A 22,760-nucleotide genomic window follows, 5' to 3' on the forward strand; every position below is an offset into this window, starting at 1 on the left:
GCATTGGATCGGAATGGCGACAGGCGGCACCAAACTCTCCCACTGCGAACGCCCTTCCCTCGTGATGCCTGTTTAGTGTCCGGGCCGAGGCAAGGCGAGCTCAATCTTGTTGTCGAGCGGGCTGGCGGAACTTAGGTTCCCGAACCCTCCCGAGGTCCCGAAACCTCCCGAGGGTTCCCCCGGGTTCGCCATTGGCGAGTTACCCGCGCGGAGCGTCGCGACGTTGAGTGGGTGGCCATGCGGGTTCGCCGCTCGGTGCGCCACCTTTATTGGCCCGACCAAACCGGACTGATTCCGAGGGTCGCTTTGTCTCTCTCACACACTCGGGGCGTCCCGTACAAGTGCGAGAGAGACAGAGAGACGCAACCGCGACTCTCGGAATCAATCTACAGCAAGGCGATCCGATGCGCAGTGCGCCCTGCATATTCATGGCGGAGGGGCAGTGTACCGACCCAAAGGAATACGTCTCGCTAAATCCTTGTCCGCATATTTGCCGCGACTTGATGCTGAATCTCTGTTGCTTCAGCAATGACAGCGAGCAATGGACGCTCTCGATAGTTTTCTCCGTTCAGCGGACCGGGAGGGGTCGCCATTGCTTCCGTCCGAGCCGGACGATAATCGGTACCAATGTGTGCAGTACCGGCCTCTCGCGTTTTGCTTGGCTATCCGGTCTACCGAAACACGCCCCCACGACGACCACACTGACTGAAATGACTTCCGTTCTCCCCGGCCGTTTCAAGGGCTGTTTAGGCGAGCTCTTGCCCTGATGGTCGCACCGGGTTGCGCCGGCCCTCATCCGACGCCTTACCTTTTCGCCGTCCGGAAAATGGTTTTCTTTTTCCGGTACGCCCGTTGCCCTGGACGCTAGAGGGCCTAGAAAGTTGGTGCCTCCCCCGCGCACCCCCGGCCCGGCTGCTCTGCCGCAGCGCGGCCGCGGCGAGGCGAGCGGAGGCCAGCGGCGGCGGGGCGGCGGGGTGGGGACGCAGGGTTCGGAGGCGGCCGGGGGAGCGGGGCCTGGTGCGGGAGCGCGGGCCAATCGCAGCGCGCGGCGACGCCAGTGCGGGCGACCGTGCTGCCGAGTGGCGGCCGCGGGAACCAGCACCGCGAGGACGGCCCGGGAAATCCGGCCGATCTCAGGCGCAGCGTCGATGCGGTGCGGATTTCGACCGGCCAGTGCGGATGGCGACACGGAGACGGTCATTTTGAGTGGCGTCTCGCCGCCGTGCGCTGATTTTCAGCCCAAGCCCCGTAGAGGCGCAGGGGGTGAGCGGTGGCCGGATTCAGGGTGCAGGGGAGAGGTTTTGGCCCCGGGGCTGCGGCCGTGCACCGACGGGGTGCTCTTGACGTGCTGCACGGCCTGCACGCGTGTCCCGGGGCGCCACGCGGTGCTAGGCTGCAGCCTCACGGCGAGCTTGAAGCGCGCCAGCGCGCCGCCTCCAGGGCGCCATGTTGACCGCTGCGCTGGCGCTGAAACGCACCTGCAGACGTGAGTGCAGCCCCCAGCACGTCGTGGACACATCGTGGGGGACTGCCAGTGGACTGCCACCCACTGCAGGGGGGCCGAATCGACGGCCAGGTCATCGACGTGGAGGCAAAATGGCCTCCGAGAAAGAAAAACTGATCGGCCTGCGCGTCGCGTTGCTTCGCGTTGCTTCGCGTTCTCCATTGTTTCCCGACTGGCCGAAGCACCTTTCACCTCAAATTCGAGTAAATTGCGATGTTCACCCCGGTGTCCTTTGGCTAGTTATCGGGACTATGTTGTTGAGACCCTAGTTCCTAGCAGTGAAAGCACGCACAGGCACGCTCTCAGTGACGCGGTCGCAGAGTGCATTGGGTTATAAGAACCCTCTACGCCTCTACGCAGGCATACAGGCATATCTTCCCCGAGTTCACCTCGTAGAAGTCTTCTCCGTAAATACATTTCGGCTTCGGATAATGTAGAATAACCGTTTAAGATCTACTAGTGGGTTTCGAAACACAAATGAAGCGATCTGATTGGTGTCTGCTTGGATGGGCGTGGATGTCATTCGCTTTTGAGAAAATGTATTAAATGAATGTCAGCTAGTTTGATTTTGAAGAGAAATAGCGTTCACGTCGATTGCTTTCCCGAGCTGTTTCATCAGCGCGTCGCCATGTCGCAACGAATTTGTCAATTTCGTCGTATCTGACTAGTCGAAATGTGGGGGAAACGGTGACGTTTCAGTGCTTCCGAGGCCACATGAGCTAGATCGGCACGCACTGCGCCTGCGTTTCCTTCATTTCTTGATTCTCTCCATTTGCGAGTACGTGTTCACCAGCCGAAAATGACAGCAGAAAGGAGTCTTTTGCCGTGGAGCACTTATCTTGTAGACACCACAAGAGTGGCTTTCCTTGTATCAGCCATGTTTGGCCGGTCAATAAAGTGCTGTTTACTATCGGTTTACTTTGAAAATAAAATGGAGGCGGCTCAAACGCTAAGTACTGGTTGGTACATTTATTTTTGTGCAGACACGGAAAAGCCTGCTCGGGCGCTACAGACGTCTGCCTTGCCTTGCACAGCGATGACGATGACGACGATTATGCGCCTGAACCAGCACCATAACTTTATTCTCTTGCGCAAGCATATCTTTTTTTCATTTTCGGATTCACCATTTTTCATCAACCGCCAGATGCGTGGTTTGAGCAGTCGATAGATTTTATCCAAATTTAACCCAAAACGCGGTCCGTTTTATGTGCGGCCGTCTAGATCGTCTTGATAAACGACCTATTCTTGTGCACTGAAAAACTACAACAATGGGCCGAGGGGGCCGCGTTGAAAATGGTTGCCCATTGAGTGCCGTGAAGGTCAGAGAGAGAAACCCGTCGCCATGCTGTGCCGTGCTAGCAGTTGTTTCTTTCGTCCGTCCGGCCCACCCAGCGAGCATGTCCATGTTCGGTCGGAGCCTCTGCTGCTTGGCTGGCTGGCTGCCTGCCTGGCTGCCTGGCCGAGCCCCGCAGTGCGCATAACGACCCGCCGAATAATGAGAAACGGCAAAAAATGACGAAGGAAAAATTTAAGTTCTTGGAAAGCCAGGTGCTTCCTGCTCGGTCCTGCTATCAACACACACATTGGGAGCCGTTCCGTCTCAGAAAGCGGGAGAGGGGAGGGCGCCATCACTCCCGCTGACCGATGTGAACGAACAAGCCATCAACGTAATATTTGGAGGTGTTTCACCACCCAAATTGGAGCAATTTTATTTTCTGAGCCAAATTACTCGCGGAAAAACAGTACGTTTCGCTGGAAAAATTACGCACTAACTGGAGATTTACTCTTATCATAACTGTACATTTTACGCAACCCCCATCGCCTAAAGCTATGCAAGGACATGAGTAGTATTGCCCGTGCGATCTGTTGGGCTGTGAGTAGAAACCAAGGAAGATTGACAGCCACAGTCGCAAAGTTTGGTACTTGGAATCGCGCGCTATGAATGAATGAGTGATGATCTTAGGGAATGACGGGCGATCCGAGGGATTTGCCCGTATTCGCCACTTGGCTCGAAGAAAACGGGTTCAACCTCCTCACCGAATGACTCCGTGCCTCGGCGTTTGGATTTACAGTGTGGCCATCGACTTGTTCGGGCGAGGAATGGTGGCGCTGCAGGTGCGTGCGTGGGCACTGCTAAGCACCGCGTGGGCACTTTGTCGATGTTCAGGGCCACGAGGGGCATGGAGCTGGGCCGACCAGCGTACCCAGCCCAATTATAAATGACAGAACGAAGTGAATGCTGTTTATTGTAAACCGCCACACACCGCTTCTATTTGACTCTTGCCTCGCGGCGCCTCGTTCAAAAGCCACCTGAGCAGACGCCGAAATTATCGTGAGAAGTGCCCCTCATTTCCTCTTGCTCCAGAAACCGGATGGGCTGTGTGTGTTTATGACCCATTTTATCGCGGATAGTTCCTCCTTCCACGGTGCTGGGCTGGGAGTTGCGCCAACACGAGCCAGCAGCGCCACTGCAGGAGGGGCGCGCAATATCGCACTTTCAGCAAGTTTGCCGAAGTTGGGCCTTTCTGTTTGGCGCGCAGGCTGTGCCCGGGGAGGGGTGTGGGGCGGGCGGGGGAGGAATTTCAAATGCCGGGGTGGCTGCTGCTGTCTCTCTTTTGTGCGTGCATCTTTCACGCTCTTGTTATTTTTCCTCTGTCCTTTTGTTCCCCCTTTGTCTCTCTCTCTGCGGCACCCCCTCCCTCCTCTGGTTATTGCATTTCTCTTTCGTGTTTGCGAGGGGTGGGGAAATGAAAACCCTGCCAGATAATAAAGCACCACCCCAACACTTTCATTACATTTCGGCAACAAGGCACAGGCCTGGGGGAAGGGGTGCGGACGGCAGGCACAGGGGAGGAAGCCCACTCTCTCTCCCTCTCTGCCCGCTCTCCTTCGTTCCCTCGCTATGCGCTCCTCGCCCTTTGTCCTTTTTATTTTTCTCTCCTCGCTCGGAAGCGGGGCTAGCGGAGGGCTGGCGCGGCTCGGCACGGCTCGGCGCGGAGGGCGGAAGAGAGGCAATCAAGAACCGCGCCACGCCGTGCCGTGCCGTGCCACGCCGTGCCGTGCCCACCGCAGCCTGGCACGTCTGGAAGGCCCGAAGGCCCTGGAAGGGGCGCACACATGTCATCCAGGGGCGTGCCGAAGGAAGTCGTAAGTACCCTCAAAAAATTTAATTAAAACTCTAATTAGTATCAAGAGGTAATAACTACTTGTTCAGTACATTTCAACTCCGACAAGGCAGCAATTAACGTTTCCCCATTCAATCGCCCCGCTCACGCCGCCCAGCGGTACCGACTGGCTGCGTTCCGTTTTGACTAGTTTTCACCCGCGGGCTGAAAATTAAACCAGGACCGGTTTCTTTGCTGTGTCTCTATCCCTCGCCGTGCCGCCGTCCCGCTATCGGGAGCAAATATCGCCACACTCGTCTGGCCTCCGAGCGCTGCGCTGCACGATACGACAGCGCACGGCGCGGCCCGGCAGGCCCGACAGGCCCGGCCACGGCGCGGCGGCACGCAACCACAGCCCACTGTGTTTGCGACGCGGCGCAGCGCCGGCAGCGCGGCAGGCAGCACTTCACAGCGGCGAGGCGGGCCGGGCGCGGGGCAGCGCGGCGCAGCGCGGCGGCAGCAGGCCCATCACGGCGCGGGCGGTGGCGGTGGCGGCGCGGCCCGCCCGCAGCACTGCTACTGCCGCATCCGCCGCCGCCACCGCGCGCGCCGCACCGCGCCACAGCGGCGCTGCCCGGCACGGCGCAGCGCGACGCGACGCGGCCAGCGTTGCCACGTCGCCTAGTGCGGCTGGAGTTCGGCGTCACGCTGCTGCTTCGCTCCGCAGTGCGCCGCGCGGCGTTGCCGGACCGCTCCCTCTGGGCCTTCGCTTTGCCCCTCGCCGCCCCTCGCCCCTCTGCCTCTTCTCCGTCCTTCTCTTGGCGTGCTTGGCGTGCCGCCCTCGTGCGCGCGCTCTCTCTCTCTCTCTCTCCGAGGCCCGGCGTGGCGGGCGGCCCACGCTACGCTATGCCCCGCTCCGCTGACTTGTACAACTCAGAGCGGCCACCGACCCACCTCGAGTACCCTAGCGAAGGGCTTAGGTCCCTAGAAAGTTGGTTCGCGGCACGAGAAGCCTGAGCCTCCTTCTCCTGCCCCCCCCCCCCTTTCCCCCGCCCCATCGAGTAAAAAAACCTCAAAGCTACTTGAACGAGAAACTTGAGTACAATGACTGATAAATTACCTTGGCTGGACTGTCAAGCTCAAGTGCGACTCTCATCAGCGTAAATTGCTGAGCAGCGAGACCGCTCCGCATTTTTTACAGAACGGGGAGCTTGGGACATCCGCTCCCTAATCCCGTTCCCGCCGGCGGCTCCGTTTTTATCCGGCCACCCCTGCCCTGCGTTTCCCTGCCACCCCTCCACTCCTACTGGCTCGGGTCGATCCCGCACCCACCCCACCCTCCGCCCCCACCTCCATGTCAATAATTCATCCATTTACTAATGCAGTCAGCGAGGGGAGTAGAGCCCGGTATTAGAGAAATGCATTGGCATAACTGCGCGTAAAGTTGATGCGTTTCGGAGAGTGCATTGCCACCCCCTCTGGGGGCTGCAGCTTTAGATAGGACAGAACCTCCAGCAGAGATGATATCTTCTCATTTGCGGCGCACAATATTCGCTATCACGCCGAAACGTTTGCGAAGCTGCGAGGTGAACATGCAGGTGTCCACGGGAGCTGCGCGATCAGAAATTGAACTCTAATGCGTCTCCCTCAAGTCTTGGCACTCCTAGGCCCCAACTCTTTCACGCAATGTCTCGCGAACCTTTTGGATCAGACCTAGCTTTGGAGCGCCGGCTTCGCAAAGTTTCCGAAATCTAAAACATCCGAACTTGTTATCTTTGAACGGCCACTGCGTCCAATACATCTGTAGTCAGAGCATTCTCTCAACGTCCTGGTACGCGTAGGACACAGCTCTTTAAAGCCCCGCCTTACTTTGAGAGCACCCAGACTCGCAAAGTTCATCAAATTGTGATTGAATGTCTGAAAGTAGAAGCTAGTTTGATTCCTGTCAACATGGCCGTCTAGCCGATCTGACTACACAGTGCTCGCTGCCAAACAAGCTGTCATCATTGTCTGGAGAGATTGCCTTGATTGTGCCTTGGCATCGACTCGACATTTTTAAACGACGCATCTTCAACCAATTTCCGACCGCATATTCATTGGAACAGCATGTTTTGCAGTGTACGCGTGTAGCGACCTCGCGTGCGGCTCCAGCGAAGGGCCGTGGGAATGCGCGCCGACCGCAGTCGTTGATATGCCCCGACTCGCTCCCACGGAAGCTGCTCCTTACAGCGGCGTGGCGTGCTGTGCCCGCGAGGGCGATTTGCAGCCGCAAGCGCTTTCCAGGGAGCTCGCCTGCAGCTCCATTCCAAGGAGAGTGGGGCTGCAAGATTGAACGAGGTGCAGAGCAGGGCGATATACCACGTCACCCTGTATTGGGCCTCAGAAAAATGGCGGAACTTGTGAACTATAAGGAATACTTACTATTCGTCCAGGTATTGGTGATCTTTTCACCTCTTTCGTTCCTATCAAACTCTCCCCCAAAAAGAAATAATGTTCTTAGGCCCGATTTTGCAAAAATTCGCAGTATTATTTTTGCGTCACTTGGTAATGAAGTTTGTATGATTGTTTGTTCAGTGGAGTTACAAGAAAAAGAGCCTGTTTTCAGAGGGGAGTATTCTTTTTCAGTTCAAGTCTTCAAAGTTTCGGGCTTTCATGTGATGCTGCTCTTAGATGAGCGCGGTGTGTATGACAGTTTCGCTGGCGTGCGCGGCGTGCGCCGCGTAGGAGGAGCAGGATTAGCGATGGTTAGGCTGGGTGGAGCAGATGGATTGGGGGAGGGAGGAGTCTCGGCGGGGAGGGGGTGGCGGCGGTGGCGCGGCGTAGCGCGGCGGCAGCGGTGGTGCTTCGCCTGCCTCGCCCGCTTCGCCCGCCTCGCCGATGCCGATCCATTGGAGGCCTTTGTGAAACATGGCTGTTCATTAGAGCGATGACAGTGGCATGACGTGCGGGGGCCTGGGCTGGCTCGGCCGGCCGAGGGGAGCCACCAGCATCGCGGCCAGCATCCAAGCCAGCAGGGTAATCTGTTTCATTTCTCGCTCGAAATCTCTCAAAACTGAGGTACCGTTTTCATCTGGCCCCACCACCAAGCGAATATTTCTCAGCTCAGTGTTCGATAAAGCAAAGATTGGCATTTGGTGCCCGTTTTGAGGAAGGTGCGAGGCGGGAGATGGACACGGGGCACACACTGATCGAACGTCAAATAAATCTGCCTTCCAACTAAATTTCGCAGCAGCCCGACCCTAATTATATCTGCGTGCTCGACGGACCATGGCTGTGTTTCTTCCAGATCGTTCTCCCAAGACAGCGCAAGATTTATGAGTGGCTCCATTTTCTCCTCTTTTCTCTTTTCTTTGCAGTGGATCCTCACGGCTCCCCGCTCCGGACGGATTTACAGTGAGGGCCACGCCCTGCCTCGGCCGCCGCGCCCGCCGCGCCCCTCCCCGCCCCGCCCCGCCACCCTACCACGCCCGAAGCGGCGTGTGTGAGGCAGGCAGGCGAGGCATAATGGGCGAGGCTGGTTGAGTCGAGGTCAGACGGGCCCAGCCCTGCCTGGCCCCTGCCTGGCCCAGCCCCACAGCGCTGCGCCGCCCGCGCCGCCTCGCCGGCCAGACTGAGTCATTCGGCAGCCTGATGATTGGTCGAAGTGCGGTCGCAGTGCGAGGGAGTCGCTGTCCCTTCGCCCTTCGTCACTTCAATTCCCACTTTTTCGCCTTGTCGCTTTCCCCGTGTCTGCTCTCCATTCCAAGCGAAGGCGATGGTTGTAGGTCTGGATTATCGGCATGGCTCCTGCAGCGCATCTGGATGAACAGCTCGTGAAACATGGCAGGGGTGGACAGGCCCTGCTTGAAGGGCGTTTGCACTGCGAATCCAGGTGCCGAGTAGCACGTGCGGTGGAACCGGGTGGAACAGCATGCGGAACCTCAACGCCCTGACGCACGGTAGAGGCGTGTTACAACCGTGATGGACTTCATGATTTGCAGTGCATCTGCAGCCGTTTCATGCCAAAGCTTTTCTCCCAATCTTTCTGCGACCAATATTGGCGTCTCGAAGACGCTATTTTCTATTGAAGATGGTAAACCGTCACTTGGAAACACAATGTGCTTGTCATGTAAGTATCTGATTTCTATATAGATTAAAGTAAAATGTTCGAGACTGTCACTTTCCAATGTTACTTATTTTCAAACCCTTTCGTGCAGCTTCTGAAAAGTAGAAGCCCACCCCGTTCCCCACTTCCCACCCGGACAGATGACGCCGAGCCGAGGCATGCCTGCATTCAAAGATGGAGGGTACCCTGCCAGAAAGGCTAGCGGTCTCCACGGTCTCGACCAAGCGGCACGCGCCCCGCCACACCCAGCGTATCTCTCTACCCCACCCACCCGCGCTCCCCACCCAGCCCCGCGCCTCACCGCCGGGCAGCGTCAGTGTGTGTGTGTGCGCGCGCGTGTGTATGTGTGAGTGGATCAGGGAGAACTCGTAACTCTGCTGGTGTGTGACGTCACGTGGTCTCCCCCCTCTCTCCATCGCTGTATGCATACACTGCAAAATACTAATCTGCATGTGCGTAGGCGTGAGTCGCAACGCTCCTGCCGAAAGGGGCTAATGTTCAATTTATGAGAAGGTCGCTGCCCACACCTCAAGGCCCACAAATCCCTGCTGAGTTGCATTCAAGGCGCATGGGTGGCACGACCAGTTCATAAAATTCTCAAAATTTCCTTCTTGTATAGGCGCTGAAGGAATCTATTTGTGCTAGCTTACGGTCGCCGCCAAACTGGTCCAACAGGATGAGACATGACATCTGATGTCATGTCTCATCCTATTGGACCAGCTTGGTGGCGACCGTAAGCGATACGTAAGTTCTCCAGTCTCCTAGGCTTCATTATGGGCACACCTGCAAACAACTCGAAGATCCAATTAAACTTTGATGCGTTAGCGTCGCGTGATTCGGGAAGATGTGAGTCATCGAGGACAACAACCGACGCGATGTGCACGTTATTGAAAAATGCGACCGATTTCATTTAATTTTTGAATAATTTTGGTCTAAATGATGGAGCGTGACTTGAATTTTTAACCTAACTGCTGCCAACCTGTTCTTCTTGAGTTTGTAAGTTTGAATTTTCTTTTGCGCCATGTAGCGCCTGGAAATGCGAATCAGCATCTCGGACTATCTCGCCCCGGGGCCGTTCATGCGTTCATGAAGCTGCTACCTCGAGTGCTCCGCAGTTTGATACGTCTCGGCAAGCAGACGTCCGTCCTCGAAAGCAATTGAAGCAAGGCGAGGCCGACGGCGTGTCGAAACGTGACGAGTGGTGCAACTGGTCGATTTTTAATCTGGCTTGGCTGCGGGCTACGTACCGGCCGACAAAATGGCTGTCTTTATAGTGGTGAATAATGAAAGAGGGGGAGGAGTGAATGGGCGCTGACGCAATTCAAAGCGCGCGTCAGTGTGTGTGTGTGTGTGTGTGTGTGTGTGTGTGATTGTGTGGGCGCGCGCGCGTTTGTATGTGAGTGTCCGTGTGCGCTCTGTGCCGCACTCAGCAAAGTGATGCGGTAATGATGCGAATGTGTGGAAAGAGAAGGAAGGGTAGAACGGAAGAGCACAGAGAGCGGGGGGGGGGGGGGGGGGGGTGACGGTGCAAAGGCACGAAATAAATTACGGAACCGTGCATGCATTATGCAGAGCGACGACCATTTGAGGGTGGCCGCGCGTCCTGCACCTAGGGTGGCCGTTTTACCTGCCTCGCATTGGAATGGAGGATGGAAGGTTTGAAAGGGACAAAAGTGATAGGTGTAATTTTTTCAATTCCCTTAGGGTACTGTTTTTCAGAATCATTCTCTGAATCAGCGTTTCCTTAAAGAGAACAGTAAAAATTATTTTGGCGGAAAAAAGTTGTTTGTGAAATTCTCATACTACAGCCTAATTACATTGCAAGATGTGATGCCCAACAATGCAAATTTTTTAAAATCTTTTTTCTTGCAGTGTGCGGCGTCTCCCCTGCAACAACGGTATCCCTGCAAGCTTCACGGGCCCTTCGCCGCGGGCCGCAGGTCCCAGGCACGGCGCCTGGTTCACACGGGGCCGACCCTCGCCGCCCTACGCTGCCCCGCGCCGCCCCTCCCGCACCCTTCCCCGCGCCTCTCGCCGCTCCTCCCCGCGCCGCCCTTCACCGCCCCGCGCCAGCCCCGCAGCGGCCCCGCGATCAATACCGAGCGCTGCGCAGCGCCCTCCGCCACGCCGCGCCACGCCACGCCACCTCGTCCTGCAAAGTCACTCTCCTCCTTGTTCCTTCCTCGTCCGACCGACCGGCGCAAATCCCAGCCGGCAGAATGCCGAACGTGAATGAGGCGAGGGACGAGATGGGAACAATGGATGGAGAAAGCGGATAACGATAAGAAAGAAGCGTGAGTGAAACGCCGGGCCTCTAAGCAATGGCGGAGGGGAGAAGAGGAGGGGGAGAGAGACACAGAGAGAGAGGTCGACGAACGCTTGGGAAAGTTGCGGAAAGGTGTGAAGGAGGACTCGGCGCAGTGCCGACTCCGAAATGGCCACACTGCAAAGTCGCGGCAGGAAGCGATTCGCGGACGGTCGTCTGATCGGTCGGGATTAGTGTTCGAAAATTCCCGGGAACAATCATTCAGGGGAATATTCCCGAGACTTCCCGGGAATTCCCGGGAATATTCCCACTTGGCCGGGAACATTGCTTCATATGAAACCCATCACTTTTGATAAAAGTTAAATTTTTTAATACTAAACTTTTTGATAGAAAACTAATTTTTGATTACAAAACGTTTTGTTTTGTTCCCTTCTGAAAGAAAAATGGATATACACTCATGTGTTTCATAATTTTTACTTGATACCTTGCGTGTTCTACATTTTTCCTGCAAAAAACCAGCTGTTTTTAGCCATTTTTTAAATTCCCGGGAATTTCCCATTTTTGGGGTTTGATTGTGCCCGGGAACGTTCCCGGGAATTCCCTAAATTCCCGGGAATATTCCTACCCTTTAGAACACTAGTCGGGATGCTCGGACAGCGGAGCAGAAATGCGCGGAACAAAGGAGCCCTAAATCCTTCACGACAACATGGAGTACAAGCCTGGCGTCCCGGTGTTCGTGTACGTTGTCCGTTGAATTGGATTCCAACATGATTGCGCCGGATACCAGCGCCGAAGCAAAGGCATCCCAAAGAAAGATCCAGAGATCAGGACTCCCTCGGGGGCGTACGATTTCTCGGTCTACTTTAAGATCAGACGCAGAGACTGCTCAAAGTCACACGAAAAGATTTCTAGACGTTTGCGACTGAAAAGACCAACTTTGCCACAAAATTGCTCCCAAACTAAGGCGGAAAATTGCACTCCATAGCAAGGACAAAGAAAGTTTCCAATAATATGGCCCCGTGGAGCACCTAAAGTCGCGGCGTAAGATTGACCTCCGCAAAGAAAGCATACTTAAGAAAGACTCTAAGAACATGGCCCCGTCGAGGGAGTACGATATCCCGGATTAGATTGGAATCAGTCGCCCCCTAGCCTAAAACAGCGGTTCTCAACCGTCTTAGGCTCGCGACCCCAAATTTGTAGCCAAATATTTCCGCGACCCCCAGGGAAAATTTCGCAACCCCACGAGAGCAGTTTTGTCTCAAAGTTGATCAAAACAATCAAAAATGCCTTTGAAAAATCGTGTTTGGGGCCGACTTTAAGCAGCCTCTGCGTCTGATCCGAGGCAGGCCTTCGTACTTTTTCAACGGACAATTGGTCTTTGGATCTTCCTTTAGCATGCCTTTGTTACGGAGTGCAATTATCCGTCTTTGTTTGGAAGCAGTACTGCCTCAAAGTTGATTAAAAACGGTCAAAAATGCCTTTGAAAATCGTGTTTTGGGCCGACTTTAAGCAGCCACTGCGTCTGATCCGAGGCGGGCCTTCGCACTTTCTCAACGGGCATTTGGTCTTTGAACCTTCCTTTGGCAAGCCTTTGTTACGGAGTGCAATAATCCGACTTAGTTTGGGAGCAGTATTGTCTCAAAGTTGATCAAAACGGTCAGAAATGCCTTTGAAAAATCGTGTTTTCGGCCGACTTTGAGACAATACTGCTCCCAAACTAAGGCGGATAATCGCACTCCGTAACAAAGGCATGCTAAAGGAAGATCCAAACACAAACTGCCCGTTGAGAAAATGCGAAGGCCCGCCTCGCATCAGACGCAGTGGCTGCTTAAAGTCGGCCCCAAACACGATTTTTCAAATCAAAGGCATTTCTGACCGTTTTGATCAACTTTGAGACAATACTGCTCCCAAACTAAGGCGGATAATCGCACTCCGTAACAAAGGTATGCTAAAAGAGGGTCCAAAGATCAAATGCCCGTTGAGAAAGTGCGAAGGCCCGCCTCGGATCAGACGCAGTGGCTGCTTAAAGTCGGCCCCAAACACGATTTTTCAAAGGCATTTTTGATTGTTCTGATCAACTTTGAGACAATACTGCTCCCAAACTACGGCGGATAATCGCACTCTGTAACAAAGGCATGCTAAAGGAAGGTTCAAAGACCAATTGTCCGTTGAAAAAGTACGAAGGCCTGCCTCGGATCAGACGCAGTGGCTGCTTAAAGTCGGCCCAAAACACGTTTTTTCAAAGGCATTTTTGACCGTTTTGATTAACTCTGAGAGAATTCTGCTCGCAAACTAAGGTGGATATTCGCACTCCGTAAGAAAGGCATGCTAAAGGGGCGGTCCCGTGGGGTTGCGAAATTTACCCTGGGGATCGCGGAAATATTTGGCTACAAATTTGGGGTCGCGAGCCTAAGAAGGTTGAGAACCGCTGAGTTAAGCAAACCATCTTTTTCTGAAAAATGCTCTCAAACTAACCCGGCAAACCGACCTCCGTGAAAATGGCATGCTTAAAGAAGGATCTAAGAATATGGCCCCGTCAAAAGAGTGCGACTTTCCGCTTAAGATTGGTCACAGTGACGTCATGGTATCACGACCAATTTGGATTCTCACCAAACAAGTCACACCAGAACCACTTGCTACGATCCTTTTATCCATTGCTCCGACACATTAATCCATCTATTCTAGCCTAATTTTCAGGCTGAAATGAAAAGCCGGAACAGTCCGACACGCCTGAACCGGAAACACGCTTCGAAATGAATCGACTCGGTCATCGCCATACTTCTTGGGTCCCATCCCTGGTCGCGGCCCTGGCCCCTCTCAAACTTTCCCCACCCCTCCCCAAACTTGGCCTGAAGTCGGCCGCGGCCCCGCTGAAGGCACCACCCCGGGCTGAGGCCTGTGGCGGCCCGAGGCCTGAGGGCCTGATCAATACTGTACGTGCGTCATGTCGCCCTTCTCTCAGTGCGATACCTAGCCGGTGGCGCTGCCTGGCGGCGGTGCTCTTTCCCTAGATCCCGCCGCTGAGGCGCGAGGGCGCGCGAGGGGGTGGCGGTGGCGCGGCCAGGCGCGCGGCCGTCATGGTGGAGGGGAGGGCCTCGTTTGAGTGGTGGAGGCCGGAACACGCGCCGCGACGCCACTGTACGTAGGTGCAAGGGGGCAATTAATTTACACAGTGGAGTCGTCACGCTGTGTATGGCACCATTTTCGGACAAAGCGTTTTCGTAGTGCGGGTATTGTTTATGGCAGTGTACCGTTACCTGCTGGTCGTTGCAGAAAGCACTAACTTTTCCAGTTTTTGCGATGCTCCATTCCTCTCAGCCACGCCCCGATCTCTCCGTCCATGTCCACCTCGATCCATCTCATCCATTTTCCGTTCGTGCCCCTTTGTCTGTTCGACCCAAACTCACCTGACAAATCAATTTCCTTTCCAAAAATCGACATTTATTGCTCATCACCCAGTTGTCCGTGTGGCCTGACTCGGCCATTGGCCTTACCCCTGTCGCTCAGCTTATTTTTCTCACTTTTTTCCACTCCAAATAAGACGGCCATGTTTGCGGAGTGCGAACGAGAAGCATGCCATATTGTTGTGTGTGTGTGTTTGTGTGCGTGTGTGAGTGCGAACGTGTGTGTGAGCGGGAGTCTCAGACGGGCGCGGCCCCATTTGACTTGCAAACGAGAGGCAGTCTGGCCGGCGTGCTGTGTGGCGCAAACGGTGCGTTCCCCCTTGGTTCCCCCTTCGAACCGCCCGCCGGGGAATAACTCAGGCCTAATACCCGCCCATTGACTTGGAGATCCGGGCGGGAGCTCACGCTTCGGCCCCCAAGGGCGTGGCGGGGCGAGGCGGGGCGTGGCGGGGCGGGGCGTGGTGAGGCGGGGCGGAGGGGCGGGGCGGGCTATCGGGCGAGGCGCGCAGAACGACTCTCTGTACAAAGGCCTGCACGTGACGCGTGACCTCGCCAAGAGTCATTCGCCTCGGCCGCTGATATCACGTGGCGGTTGCGTGCGCCCGAAGTACACTGCCGAGCAGACGAGCCGTTCGCCTGTCTCTCTCGCACCCCGGCGGCACGCCTCATGAGTGCGAGAGAGACAGACAGAGACTCTGCTGCCGAATGATTGCCGTCGCAACGTAGAGCCAGCGAGGCAACCTCGCGGGAAAAAAATGGCGCCGTATGCCGTAGCTGTTTTGCTATCGCTTGCAGGATTGCCCGCGCCGTCACCCCATAGGGAGCACCACGACAGTGCACCACCACACTGAAAAAAAGAATTTTGAATCCGAGAGCATTAGTATCACATTGATAGAATGCCGTCTTTCAGATTTTCTAAGAGCATCTCTCGATGTAGACAAATGCTCACGGATTGCGAACTCTTTCTCTGTGCCACCACGCACGCCACATTTTCTGGGAAAAAATTCAGGCCATTTGGCACCAAAAATGTCCCGTCCGGAGGACATGCAGAAACAGAGCCACAGTCCAACAAACCATTTGTGAAAATTTTCAGAGTGGTTTGCCTCTAGGCGACCCCTTGTTGGGATGGTACTCATCAGTCCGTGAAATACAACCCGCAAAGCCCGCTTCGCTACTCGAGACGAAAACGCCGCCGCTGCCCGCACGGGCACCTCGTACGCACCGTATTTTTAGAGCGCCGGTGCGCCACTCTCGTTGACCTGCGCCCCGAGCCACCCCACCCTCGGTGCGCCCCACCCCGCCCCGCCCCGCCCCGCCCCGCCCCGCTCGCGCGTCACTCATCAAGCGCGTCGCCATCATCACCATAATGGCTGCTCGGCTCGGCTCCGCTCGCTCCGCTCCGTCCCAGCCTGACGGCCTGGCGGCCTGGCCCAGCCGGGGCCGGCCCCGCGCAGCCAGCCGCTTATATCGTGGAGCCGAGCGGAGCCGGGCCGTGCCGAGCCGCGCCGGACCACGCGCAGGCCAGATGTGTGCGCCGAGCCGAGCCGGGGCGGCTGCGCTCAGCTCGGCCAGGCGGCAGGCAGCCTGGCACGGACGGCTTGGGTCGCGTCGAGGCGACCGCCTCCGCCATCTTGGAGGCCCCGTTTCGTTTCGTTTCGTTTCGTTTCCAGAGTCGCGGTTGACCGAAAGCAGCTTGGTGCTCGCACAGCAGAGTACTGCATGCACTGCAACGCAGCTCTAAGGAGTGCTCGGAATGAGACGGGAACGTCGCTAATGGGTAGCAGCTCATTTAAACAGTGCTGCGTCGCTCTCCCTTGCACTCATGGGGCGTCTCGAAAGGGTGCGAGAGAGACGGAGGGACGAGCCCACGGTGTTGGGCTTGTTGTTCTAGCGGCCGAGGAATGCAGGCGCGGGCTGGGGTGTCGCATGCTTTACACCCGACGACGCGACTGAGTTACTTACACTGCAAAAACAAGGACCGTGGAGGCGCGCTGCGGGTAGACTCAGTTCACAACGCGACGATGCGTTTGGACAGAAGGCGGTGGCGACGTGGGCAGCAGCCGAACATTCTGCCCGGGCGTCGCGTCCTCGAGCTGGTTGGTACACTGTTAAAAAGCACGTTAAAATGGGGGCCGTGGTTTGAGATCGCATGAACTGCGAGATGGAGCGCAGAGCTTTGCGTGGAGCAGGGCGGTAGGAGACGAGGAGCGGGTTCTGAAAATGTCAGCGAGGTACTAAGCCGAGACGCAGCGCGCCGTGCTCGCGGTGACGACCGTTTTGCCAGTTCTTTGAGAAAATTATTCGGCAAGCTCCGTGCTTCCGAGAATTCTAAAATCCGCAGGCGACTGCGACACACTCTATTCGCTCTGCAAACTCAACAGTTTTGTATATTCGGCTTCCACATACTACTCACCAGAGCTACGGCGAGTATCTTTGATGGAGAGTGCACTGAGTACACTGTTGTTCAGTTTGCAGAGTATGAGTATCGGAAAAGGAAGGACGCAGCGTTCCACAATGGCGTCGTGGCGTCCCGATCCGGAGGCAAATCGACTTCGTCGGTACTACCGTTTGTTCGCATCGGCGTGCTGTCGGGGTTTGTTTGGTTTTTTCGGCAGTTCGGTCTCGAATTTCGCCGCCTGCCTTCCAGGAACGCGGCTGAGCGGTTCGAGAGAGCTTCACACGACATTTTGGACCACAGCTTCGTCCGATTCCAGCTGGCGTTCGAACCTCCAGCCTTCTGCAGACTTTCAGTGCCGATGCCGTTTTTGTCATCTCGCCGTGGTACGTCTGTTGAAAAATGCTGATTTCCTGCACTTCTTAGTCGCCTCTCAAACGTCACCGAGGTTGGTGCACAAACCGGTGCTAAACAGATGGCCTGTATCGCCATTGTTTTGCTTACGTTGCAAGTTGCCACAGGGCTTTTCCTCTGTGACGCACAAAATGATTTCCATCCGTTTCTTCTACCGCCATTTTCAATGGATCGTTCCGCGCTGTCGGGTCTATTTTAGAGCATTTCCTGGTCAGGTACTCTCTATCATGGACCAGACTTGAACGACAACACTTTGTCATGTATACTGTAAAACTTGCCAGCCCGATGGAGCCATATTGTGATCGGGGCTCGTTGGCTTTGTGATCAGGTTTTCTCTCCTTGATGCCGCCTACGCCGGCGCAGCTACACTATGCGACGAATCGGCAGCGTTTTTACGGGACACCCTGTTGAAAGGCCTCCGACTTCGCGGGTCGCTTTTCAAGACGATTCGGCATTACGGTGGTTGTTTTCTTCCCCATGGCTGCTGCGTGTTCTCCGCCGTTCTCGCCGTAATTACCGCATTCCCCGACGACTTGTACCTCCGCCAGGACGTGGCCGAGCTGGTCGACATTTTGGCGCGCAGCCCCGCCGGACTCTGTGCCGTCCCCGTCATCGCGGTGATTTATGTCCCGGGATCACACTCGAGGAAGGCTGTGCCTGGCGGTGCCGTGCGATATTTCACGTGGAATGGCCAGCAAATCGCGGCAACTCGCCCGAAAAACGCCCTCAGTTTTTTGCCTCTTTTTTTTCGAGATTGCTCGGGGTCAAGCCGGGCCGGCCGAGGCTGCCCTGCCCTGCCCTTTTACAGCGCGCCGGCGCGCAGCCCGCACCAATCTCTTTGGACATGCCTGGGAAGTGAAAAAGAAATGCCGACCGGTTTGGGCCGACAAGTGTTCGACGGGGCCGAGGTGGCAGGCCGGCGCGGCCCGGCGTGGGCGGTGGTGGCTGCAATGGGTGGTCCCGCGCCGAGGCCCAGGCTGCCGCTAGCGTGCCGAGGCCTATCGCGGCCGGCCGAGGCCGGGCCGTGGCGTATTGATCCACTGGCCGAGGCCGTGCGGGGCGTGCACAGGGCGTGCTGCGTGGGGATCGCGGGGCCGTGGGGGCCTCCGACGTGATGGACAAGCGCATTGGTAGTGCCTCGGCGTGGATGCGGGGCGGGGCACGCCGCGCCTCGCAACGCAGGGGCGGTAGCCTTGCAATCAAACGCCAATGGTGCTTCACAGGTGCCGCCAGGGCAAGCCGCAGGCCGAGGCATGCGGAATCGCAAAGCAGCCTTTGCATTACCGCAAGGGACGGCCTGCATCGTCGAAGTGGGGATGGACTTGCAATTCTGCAAGGCGTTCCATGCGACTGCGCAGGGCAAACCTTGCGTTTTGTACCGTTCTGCCTTGCAGAATCGCAAGGCGGGAGACAGTGCAATTAATGCCTTGCGTTTCTGCAAGTTATTACTTGCAATTATAGGAAACGCATACACCACGCAAGGTGTTCCTTGCAAAAATGTCATTTGCAAATCAAAATGCAAGGCTTGCCTTGCATTTTGCCTTGCACTTGGCCGAATCGCAAAAGTCGGGACCACAGTGTGCCCTTTTACAGCGCGCCGGCGCGCAGCCCGCACCAATCTCTTTGGACATGCCTGGGAAGTGAAAAAGAAATGCCGACCGGTTTGGGCCGACAAGTGTTCGACGGGGCCGAGGTGGCCGGCCCGGCGCAGCCCGGCGTGGCGGTGGTGGCTGCAATGGGTGGTCCCGCGCCGAGGCCCAGGCTGCCGTAGGCTGCCGAGGCCTATCGCGGCCGGCCGAGGCCGGGCCGTGGCGTATTGATCCACTGGCCGAGGCCGTGCGGGGCGTGCACAGGGCGTGCTGCGTGCGGGCCGCGGGGCCGTGGGGGCCTCCGACGTGATGGACAAGCGCATTGGTAGTGCCTCGGCGTGGAGTGGGGGCGGGGCACGCCGCGCCTCGCAACGCAGCGCCACGCCGTGCCACGCCGTGCCACGCCACTCGGGGCTCATCAGGGGACCGCCACGTGACCGACATCCACTGATTGGTCACATTGTGCTCCATGCCAGAGCTGCCTTTTATCAGGGACGATTGTGGCGATATCGTATGCGGGACTCTCGAAACTTCACAGACACTGCAAAGATAGCGAACTCAATAACTTTTTCACTGTTTCCGCCAGGGTGCTTACGGGCCGGCCCCTTGGGGTATTACTGCCTGCGGGCTGCGGGACGGTCCCTCGGATGCAGTCATCCGCAGGGATCCAATCCTGCCTAGATGCGACATGAATGTTTTATATCGTCCCGCTGCCCCCTTGTGACCCTCCCTCCTTGCACATCCAATATAGGGGTGCCCGCAGAGCGAGAGAGAAAGAGAGAGAAGCGATCGATGGTCTGCCTCGCTCTACCCGGCTCTGCCTGGCTCACTGCGCGCTCGCCCGCCGCCCCGCCGCTCGCTCCGTCTCTGTCGCACGCTCCCTCCGTCTCCCTCCCTCCCGCTCGCTCTCTCTCGCTCCCTCGCTCGCTCGCCCGGGCCTGGCTGTCAGACGCAGCGCGCGCAGTTCTCCATTATCTCGTCCCCTTTCCTCCTCTTTTATACGTTATCCGTACATATTTTTCGTGGCGGCGTTCGTTCTTTCGTTCCCCCTGCCTCGTTCCTTCTCGCTCGCTCTCGCCCGCTCTGCCTCTCTGCCTCCACACACCGCCACGCTTGGCCGCCCAGGCGTTGCCGTGGCGTTGCCGTGGCGTTGCCCAGACAAGGCCGAGGACCGTGGACCCCCACCCCCTTCCCCCCTCCGTCTTCATTCTTCGCGCGCAATTATCCTCCACCCTGCAAGCTCATTTTTAGGAAACTTTCATCGAATTCGCAAATTAAGTTTTGAAACTAGTAGTTACATTCCTCCAACGTTCCGGAGGCTTACCAAAATTTTAAAATTTTCAATCGTCAACCATTGGCTTGCTGAACAGAAAACGGAATCAAAACCAGAAAAGGCTTTAGAGCAAAATAAAATTTAATGTTATAAATTCCCTAAATAAGTGCGTACACGTCCAGCAAGACACTGGGGGCTCCGAGTAAATCCGCACGAGTCACCGTCGGATTTCTTTTTTTTTTTCCACGCGGCCGAGGGACGGGACGGTATCGACTTTCGTGTCAGCGTTTGTATGGGATTGGGAGCAGCGGCGCGAAGCGGACCCGAGACGGCGCGCTGCGCTGCGTCGGCATTTCAAAGTCGACCTGCAGCGCTGCAGTGCGCTGCAGCATCGGTGGGAACGGGAACGGCCAGCAGGCCGCCGCGCCAGCCCGCCGTGCCAGGCCGCCGCCGCCGCCGCCCGGGCCAGAGCGCTGCCGCTGCCGCGCCACCGCCGCCGCAGCAACAGAAACATCTACTTATTCAGTCCCTAGGGACGGAGGGCCTCGTCGCCGAGCCTCGCAGCGCTCGCAGCGCGCCGAGTGTGGCGTGTGGGGGGAGAGGTTGCGACACGGCGCAGCGCGGCGGCGCGGCGAGCCGGGACGCGATACGGCGCCGCGTAGCGCGCACGCCGCGACGCGGCACGGCGGCAGCGCGGCTCGTCACGGCCAGGTCTGGATGGAGCGCGGTGCGGCGCGGTGGGCGCAGCGCGGCGGCGGGAGAGAGATTGTGCTTTCCTAGGGTTGCCGCCCCGCAGCGCCGCCCCGCACCTCCCCTTCAGTCGTCAGCGGCCCGCCCCTGAGGCCCGGCGGCAACCCTAGCCTGGGGCGTGCATGGCTGCAATCCGCAATCTGCCGAGCAATCATGCCTGTCATAACTCAGTAATCCGCTGCCAGCGCCACGGCTTTAGAATCAGGCAAGATTTTCGGTTTGCCTGACGTAAACCAAAGCCCTTTTCACCCGTCATATCGTCATCATCAGCGCTGCTAGGCCTGCACTGAAAATAATCCCGAAGGAAACAAGAAAACTGTGGGAACCAAAGCACGAGTCCCAATCATGCAAGACGCTCTATTTTCCCAGCGACACTGTAAATTCTTGATGAATGGCGGTTGGTCCTTCCAGAATATGGCGGAACGCTGTTTGCGAAGGTCTATGCAGACTGAGACCGATCGCCAAACTACTTTCCCGCCAAGATCGCCACCAGCATGGCGCAGCATCGGCACCGCCCCACAGAAGACCAGTGGAGGTGGTCAAATACCAGACCCGTTGGGCTCCAGAGTCGCCAAATGGAACTCGAACCGAACGCGTGACCCCGCCAATGGATTGCTCTCCGAACGAGGAATCCGTTGGTGGGGTCACACGGTCGGTTCGAGTCCTTTAGCGACTCTGAAGCTCAAAACGCGTCTTGAATTTTGGTCGCCGCCGCCGGCCGGGAAGCCGCACTACACATTATGTAGAATGTAGAATCGAAACCATTCACGTTGACCGGCAACACAAAGTTGTTCAAAATGTCAGAAAATCTCGAAAAGCGGCGACATTTGCGCCATCTTTACTACTAACCGATCGGTAGTTGAAAAAAATGGATGCGTGGAGACCTTTTTCTCACTGCAAATGCATTGATAAGTTTCCTTGTCACTCCAGTGCTGCTGCGTTTTAAATGCCAAAAGTTGGCATTCTGGACCCGGAGCGCCGGCAGAATGACATGGTTTGTCACTCCGACGGAGTGGAGTGGCAAGGAAGTTTTACCAGGATTTGCGGTGCCGAAGCAATGTTTCGTGTAGGGAAATGCGTTGAATACGAGTGTAGGAAGTGCAATATTACTCAGCTGCTTGCTCAATGTTTCTTCCTGTGGTCATCTCTATCCGCCTCTGTCTTTTTCTTTTTTCCGGCCAATCAAACTGCAGAGTGGTCAGCCCACTGCTTGACGCGGAGGGTGTGGGTTCAAATCCCACGTGCGGCATTGGCAAATCTGTTTCTTTCCCTACTTGCCTGTAAAATCAAGAAAAATCTTTTTAGCAGTCCGTGTTGCGCTGGCTACACGGACGCACGCCGATGTCCACTTGAGCAGCCTCTGTCTTTCCGTCCCCGAGTGCGCAGGCTCGCAGCCACCTGCGCGTCCCGGAGAGACCTCGGGAGAGACTCGGGAGAGACAACGCAGCCGCGCAGCACGCCGCCGCAAGGAATTCTGGGAACTGCGACAAACCTGTACCTTCTCCGGCGCGGACGCGGCCTTGCTTCAAGCCTTTTTTTGCGCTCTGCCTTCCAGATTCAGTGAATTTCTGTGTCTGCCCCGCGCTATAACAGTGGCGGCAAAGCGTCTGTCCGACCCGCCGAACGAATGGGTCCGATCGATACGGAGGGCCGACTCGATTGCGAACAGTGTACCCAAGATGGAGCCATGGAGGGGGCGTGCAGGGAGAGCCGCCGGGGGAGGGGAGTGGGGGAGGGGAGCGGGGGCAGCGGGTGTCCTCGTGGAACCCTCTCTCGGGTGGGCGGCCGGGTGGCGGGGCGGGGTGGCGCGGGAGGGGCCCCGCGCTGCGCGTTGCGCCCACACGAAGAGCCGTGCGAGAGAGACGGCAAAGCCATCAAGGGGCGAGGGGCATAAATGGATAGAGCGCGCTGCGCACAGACGCCTCGACCGACGAGCCTCGCGCAGCGCAGCGCAGC

The sequence above is a fragment of the Thrips palmi genome, unplaced genomic scaffold, assembly GCF_012932325.1.
Source record: "Thrips palmi isolate BJ-2018 unplaced genomic scaffold, TpBJ-2018v1 HiC_scaffold_1, whole genome shotgun sequence".
In the NCBI taxonomy this organism is placed as follows: Eukaryota; Metazoa; Arthropoda; class Insecta; order Thysanoptera; family Thripidae; genus Thrips; species Thrips palmi.